Source organism: Solanum stenotomum, unplaced genomic scaffold (assembly GCF_019186545.1).
Source record: "Solanum stenotomum isolate F172 unplaced genomic scaffold, ASM1918654v1 scaffold30257, whole genome shotgun sequence".
Lineage (NCBI taxonomy): Eukaryota > Viridiplantae > Streptophyta > Magnoliopsida > Solanales > Solanaceae > Solanum > Solanum stenotomum.
In genome coordinates, this window is record NW_026030891.1 from 10,001 (window position 1) to 17,904 (window position 7,904).

At 35.6% G+C, this 7,904-nt stretch overlaps 2 pseudogenes; both read left to right on the top strand.

Annotated features, from left to right (window-relative positions):
- LOC125851827 (protein Ycf2-like) overlaps positions 1 to 2,025 on the top strand; it is a 2,642-nt pseudogene extending 617 nt beyond the window's left edge.
- A 3,655-nt stretch (positions 2,026 to 5,680) lies between these two features.
- Positions 5,681 to 7,780, top strand: LOC125851824 (pentatricopeptide repeat-containing protein At3g49740-like; annotated as a pseudogene).
- Positions 7,781 to 7,904: the final 124 nt, after the last annotated feature.

Genomic DNA, 7,904 nt, shown 5'->3' on the forward strand with positions numbered 1-7,904 from the left:
TTTTCAGACCTATTGCCAATACCAAGTAGTAGTCAAAAATTTGTATCCATTTTTCCTGCTATTATGCATGGATCAGGTATATCATGGCGAATTCTTCAGAAAAAATTGTGTCTTCCACAATGGAATATGATAAGTGAGATCTCGAGTAAGTGTTTACATAATCTTCTTCTGTCCGAAGAAACGATTCATCGAAATAATGAGTCACCATTGAAATCGATACATCTGAGATTGCCAAATGCTCGTGAGTTCCTCTATTCAATCATTTTCCTTCTTCTTGTTGCTGGATATCTCGTTTGTACACATCTTCTCTTTGTTTTTCAGGCCTCTAGTGAGTTACAGATAGAGTTTGAAAAGGTAAAATCTTTGATGATTCCATCATCTATGATTGAGTTGCGAAAATTTTTGGATAGGTATCCTACATTTGAACCAAATTCTTTCTGGTTAAAGAATCTCTTTCTAGTTGCTCTAGAACAATTAGGAGATTCTCTAGAAGAAATATGAGGTTCTGCTTCTGGCGGCAGCATGCTTGATCTCGCTTATGGGGTCAAATCAATACGTTCTACGAAGAAAGATTGGAATATCAATCTCATCGAGATCATCGATCTCATACCAAATCCTATCAATCGAATCACTTTTTTGAGAAATACGAGACATCAAAGTCATACAAGTAAAGAGATCTATTCATTGATAAGAAAAAAGAAAAAACGTGAACGGGGATTAGATTGATGAGAAAATATAATACTGGGTCGTGAACAGTGATTCGATTGATGATGAAGAAAGAGAATTCTTGGTTCAGTTCTCCACCTTAACGACATAAAATAGGATTGATCAAATTCTATTGAGTCTGACTCATAGTGATCATTTATCAAAGAATGACTCTGGTTATCAAATGATTGAACAACCAGGAGCAATTTACTTACGATACTTAGTTGACATTCATAAAAAAACATCTAATGAATTATGAGTTCAATCCATCATGTTTAGCAGAAAGACGGATATTCCTGCTCATTATCAGACAATCACTTATTCACAAACTTCGTGTGGGGAAAATAGTTTTCATTTCCCATCTCTTGGAAAACCCTTTTCGCTCCGCTTAGCCTTATCCCCCTCTAGGGGTAATTTAGTGATAGGTTCTATAGGAACTAGACGATCCTATTTGGTCAAATACCTAGCGACAAACTCCTATGTTCCTTTCATTATGGTATTTCTGAACAAGTTCCTGGATAACAAGTCTAAAGGTTTTCTTTTTGATGAGATCGGTATTGATGATAGTGACGATATTGATGATAGTGACAATCTTGATGCTAGTGACGATATCGATCGTGACCTTGATACGGAGCTGGAACTGCTAACTAGGATGAATGGGCTAACTGTGGATATGATGCTGGAAATAGACCGATTTTATATCTTCCTTTAATTCGAATTAGCAAGAGCAATGTCTCTTTGCATAATATGGATTCTAAACATTCATGATCTGGATGTGAATGAGTCAAATGACTTATCCCTCGGTCTATTAGTGAACCATCTCTCCAGGGATTGTGAAAGACGTTCTACTAGAAATATTCTTGTTATTGCTTCGACTCATATTCCTCAAAAAGTGGATCCCGCTCTAATAGCTTCGAATAAATTAAATACGTGCATTAAGATACGAAGGCTTCTTAGCACTTTTTCACTCTTTCATATACTAGGGGATTTCACTTGGAAAAGAAAATGTTCCATACTAACGGATTCGGGTCCATAACCATGGGTTCCAATGCACGAGATCTTGTAGCACTTACTAATGAGGTCCTATCGATTAGTATTACACAGAAGAAATCAATTATAGACACTAATACAATTAGATTCGCTCTTCATAGACAAACTTGGGATTTGCGATCCCAGGTAAGATCGGTTCAGGATCATGGGATCCTTTTCTATCAGATAGGAAGGGTTGTAGCACAAAATGTACTTCTAAGTAATTGCCCCATAGATCTTATATCTATCTACATGAAGAAGAAATCATGTAACGAAGGGGATTCTTATTAACCAATTATTTCATATGTAAATAAAATTTATAATCGGAAAAGGGTCAAATATACCCCTGTACTATTGAAAATAGTTTATATATACCCTTCATTATACTTTCGGTTCATATATACCCCTGCCGTCATACTTTGGTACATATATACCCCTAATTTTAACAGAATAACACATGTCAGCTTAAAAATCAAATAACCCATCCCAGTTTTAATTACCCAATTCCTTTGAAACCCACACATTTAAAACCCATTTTCCGGGTGACCCACCTTCAACCAAGTCCAATTTCACAAGTAATCTTCTTTATCTAAAACCTCCATTAAAATCAGCCACAAAAGCCGACTGAGAAACTAAAAGAGGAAGTGAAACCTCAATTAAAATCAGCCACAAAAGCTCACAGTGAAACTAGAGGAGGAAGTGAGAAGCATTGCTTCAATTTTTTTTTAAACTAGGATAAAGTAATTGTATTAATAGTAGCAGTACCAAGGGAGTACTGCATAATTAAAAAAAAATAGAAGTTCAACACACCAGATGTTAAATCTCCTTCAATTATAATTTCCCACTATAAGCTTCAATATCAACTTTCCATAAAGGTATTTGCATCATTTGTGTTACGAAAAGTTATTCATTTTATATTGTGGGATGCTTTTGCTGGTGTTGATTTTCGAAAGTTGAGGATTCAGTCTAGATGGTATTGGCTTTTCACTTCTTCCTTGAGTTTCACAGTGGGCTTTCACGGTGGTTGAGGTTTGATTTTAATGGAAATTTTAGATAAAGAAGATGACTTAAGAAAATGGGTTTCTTTGAGGTGGGTCAGTAGGAAATGGGTGGGTTTCAAAGGAATTGGGTAATTACAATTGGGGATGGGTTATTTGATTTTTAAGCTGACATGTGTCATTCTGTTAAAATTAGGGGTATATATGTACCAAAGTATAACAGGAGGGGTATATATGACCCGAAAGTATAACGAATGGTATATATAAACTATTTCCAATAGTACAAGGGTATATTTGACCCTTTTCCGATTTATAATTCATATCATTACTTTTAAAAACCATTTATATCTTCATATAATAATTAGGCGAAATGGTTTAGTAGACCCTTATACTTCTACGCGTTTGTATTTTGGACTCTTCTACTCAACCATTTATCAACTGGATCCTTAGATTCAATCAAAAGAAGATTTTTAAACCCTTTTACCATGTGTATAGTTCACTCTCCCTTAAATAGATGATATGTCAAATTCTTGTCATATAAATTAATAACATGTCATATTAATCTTCATTAATTATTTTTTAAAAACAATAACCAATATTATTAAATAAAAGGAACTAATATAACAAAATTTTAATTTTTTTCTTCAAACTAAAATTTGGGAGTCCACCGTACATCTTTCTCCATTCCCATGGTGAAATGGCCAAATTTCACCGGAGAAAGTCGTCGCTGCCGCCGCCACTCCTCTTGCCAGCGAAATTACATATTCTCTCCTTCACTTGTCTCCATCTCCGACAGACCCTCACGATTTTCCTTTCTTTCTTCTCCAACTCCACAAACCCAGCAACCCGCTACTGCACCATCAACTTCGATCGGCAAACCTCATCGCCGCCTCCTGTTTTGTAGAAAAAGGAGCTAGCGCCACCTCTCTCTCGCTCTCACTCCACTCCGAATCAGTGAACTCCGGCAAACATCATCACTCTCTCTTTCATCGGTGAATCAATAGACTAAAGGATGTGTTAATGTCAATTTTGAGATATGAATTAGATGAAATAGGGGTTGGGCAGGGATGATAATGGTTGAAAAAGGGTTGAGTGGGTGAAGAAAAATGTTTTTTATTTTATTTTATTTTATTTTATTCTTGAATGATTTTAATATTTTTTAAAACTGAAATATGGCATTCACTTGCCTTTAACACGCGAGTAGATACACTCTCTCACCAACTGAACTATCTTAATGCCACATCAGCATGATCAATGGTCAGAGTGAGAGGTTTGATATATTGTATTTTATTGAGTTTAAGGGTTTCCTTGGTAAAATACTAAATAGAAGAGTTCATAATACAAATTCGTACAAGTATAATGGTCCACCAGACCCTTTTGCCTAATAATTATTCATACTATCATAGAATTTATTATTATTTCAAATCAATTTCTACTTCTTCTTTTTTATATTCACCGTACCACATTCATTATTTTTTTTATCAAATATATTTACGAATCAATTGACCAACACATAGCTTAAAGTAACAATATTGATTCGTTTTTTAAATCATACGAACGAGAAATGCAAGTTCACATCATTAACCAAAAATTATTGAGAAATTTTGATTAAAAATTAAAAGTGAGAGGGGTACTTCTGCTATTTCCAAGAAAAATGATTATATGACTTGTGGTGCTAAAATTTTCTTTTTAAGATGGCAAAAGTATTGATTACCCCCTTGAACTTGAAGCTTTTTATTCGGTGTACACCTAAACTATATTCCGTTTTAATTACCCCAAACTTGTTTATTCCTCCATTGCGTACACCTTTATTGTCCACCTTGCGTAGAAATTGACAACACACTTTACTAGGCACTTGTGGAAGTGATTTTTTGCCATATCATAAAGCTATAACGGTAAAAAAAACCCAGTAAAATCTCCATTTTTCTTTAATATTTGACATATTTTAAATGGAAAATATGGTAAAATGTAAATGAAAAGTAAAGGAAACAAAGATTAACACTTACTTGGTAAGAATTTCAGACAAATTTGAAATTTAATCAACCAACTTCACGTATAGAAAAACCCAAATCCAGAAGGAGTTCCGCTAAATCAGCCCTTATTCAAAAATAACTTTTAAACAATGAAGTTTAAATTTAAGAAAAACCATCCAATGAATAAATGACATGTAGCATTTTACCTAATTATTTTAACTATTTTAAAATCTATTTTACAGCACCTTATCCCCTCCCCTGCAACCCCGCATCCTCCCCTGCAACCCATCTTCTTCAAGATACTTTTGCAGAAACAACCCCAATCCCCATTGATTTTTTTTAATCCAAAATTAATTTGTTTTATTCCCAATAATAAAAGTCTTGTGCTGGCATTTAATCTGAGTTCTCCAGTACTAAATATTAATTTCTTGAAGATTTCGGGTTTAGTCCGGAAGTTTTAGTGAGAAGCTTAGTCCGAAAGTTTTAGGTGAGAAGCCTAGGTGAGAAGGTTTGATATTTATTTTTTGCCATATTAATTTATTTAGGTGGCTATTATTTATCCAAGTGGAAATCCACATCACCACTTTTGCCGCGCATGTAGTCACAATAGGAGCATGTGGACAAAAAAGGTGTACATGATGGAGGAATAAACAAATTTGGGGATAATTAAAATGGAATATAGTTTAAGTGTACACCGAATAAAAACTTCAAGTTCAGGGGTAATGAATACTTTTGCCTTTTAAGATAATAATCAACTTAGCCTAATATCATGCCCAATTCTAACACCCAATTTTCCCCACCTCTTTCGGCCATTACCCAAGTCATTTTGTCATAAGTAAATTTGGATGGGATCGAATTAATCGAATTTTAACTCAATTGTTATTTTACCCCATTATAATCTACTCAAAATTGATTTTATTCTTATGCACGACCCTAGTGGTTATACTGCATGGAATAAGAATTATTAGATGTAGAATGTAGTCAGCTGAAAGCTCTACAGAACAACTCATCAAACTCAATTGCCTTCTTTCAAACTTCACTCATTCCCACCAATTCTCCGATGCTCTCTCTCTCTTCAACCAAATTCACTCTTCCCTTCATCTCCGACCAGATCATTACACCCTTTCAACCACTCTCACTGCCTGTGCCAACATCGTAAACACTAGCTTCGGCAATCAGCTCCACGCCTTCGCCATTAAAACAGACCTTAAACAATTCCCACATGTATCAAATTTTCTCCTTTCATTCTACGCCAAATCTAAAGATTTGGGTTCAGTTAAAAGGGTCTTTAAAGAAAATGAAACCCCAGATGTTTATTCTTGTACTTGGCTATTGTCTGCTTGCACAAAAATGGGGGAAGTTGGGTATGCTTGTAAGGTGTTTGATGAAATGCCGCAGAGGAATTTGGCTGTTTGGAATGCAATGATGACTGGGTGTGCTGAAAGTGGGTATCACGGGGTTGCTTTGAATTTATTTCAAAGAATGCATTTTTTGGGTGTTAGATATGATAATTATGCTTTTGCTAGCGTTTTAAGTTTGTGTGATATGTAGCTGTTGGATTTCGGAAGACAAGTGCATTCGATGGTCATCAAGATGGGTTTTTTGGTAAGAGCTTCAGTGATTAATGCTTTGGTTACCATGTATTTTAACTGTAAGAATGATTTTGATGCTTTTGGAGTATTTGAAGAAGCTGTGGATGAAGTGCTTGATCATGTAACTTATAATGCAATGATCGCTGGTTTAGTCAGTATGAAAAGAGCTGAGAAGGCATTAATAATGTTCAAGGATATGCATAAGCTTTCTTTGAGACCTAGCGAGCTCACTTTTGTGAGCATAATGAGTTCATGTTCATGTATTAGAATTGCTTCTCAACTGCATGCTCAAGTTTCTAGAATAGGTTTAGAAAACCTTACGTCTATCGCTAATGCAACAATAACCATGTATGCTAGTTACGATAGGAAGCATACTCGCAAGCTCAGAGTCTCTAGGAATTGTTGAAATAATTTTGGGTGTTGTTTTAAAGAAAGCCTTTATCTTGAAGACTGAAGTATCTAATGCACTGCTCTCTGCCTTCTGTAAGCATGGTGAAATGAAGCAAGCTTATCAAGTTTTTCATGACATGTTCCTTAGAAACATGATCTCTTGGAATACATTGATTTCTGGTTGTCATCTCAATGGACTACCCATGGGGTGCTTGCACCTCTTCTCTGAGATTGTTAGTGAACATTTGATGCCTAACCCTTTTACTGTTAGCATCACTTGAGTGTTTGTGCCAGCATTTCAGCTCTACAACAAGGGAAGGAGATTCACACTTATATACTCAAATCTGGATTCATCTCAGAAATATCTTTAGGGAATGCCCTCATCACATTGTATGCAAAATGTGGATTGTTGCATTGGTCTCTAAAGGTGTTCCAGATAATGACACAAAAAGACATAGTTTCTTGGAATTCAATTATTACTGCATATGCACAACATGGGAAAGGAAAGGAAGCTGTACATTGCTTTGAGATGATGCAAGAATTAGGTGGGGTCAAACCAGATAACACGACCTTTAATGCAGTTCTATCAGCTTGCAGCCATTCAGGCTTAATCGATAAAGGCATTGAAGTTTTCACCTCCATGATTCATACCTGTGGCATAGAACCTACAGCAGACCATTTCTCGTGCATTGTCGATCTTCTAGGTCGGGCTGGGTATCTTGATGAGGCAGAAAAACTGGTAAAAGATAGGCATGTTGATGTAGATTCCACTGTTTGGTGGACATTATTCAGTTCATGTGCTGCTTATGGCAATGTTAGACTAGGCAGAATTACTGCGGGATTTCTGCTTGAGACTGAGAAGAATAACCCCACGGTTTATGTGCTTTTATCCAATATTTATGCTAGTGCGGAGAACTGGGAGGACTCTGCTAATGTGAGGAAACTGATGAATAAATGTGGAGTGTTAAAGCAACCAGGAAGCAGTTGGATAGGGTCCTAACACTCATTTCATTAATGCTGGATGTCTTGACGTGATTGATTTCGAAGTTCAACCTTACTTATCAAATGGAGATTGTTCATGGTGGAGGAAAGGTACTATGTCTTAAAGATTTAGACTAGCAATGAAAATGGAATATTTTGAGTGCACCTTTGACAGCACTGTTTTAATGTTTTGATTAATGTGACAAACTTATGGGTAAAACCAGTATAATAGAGAA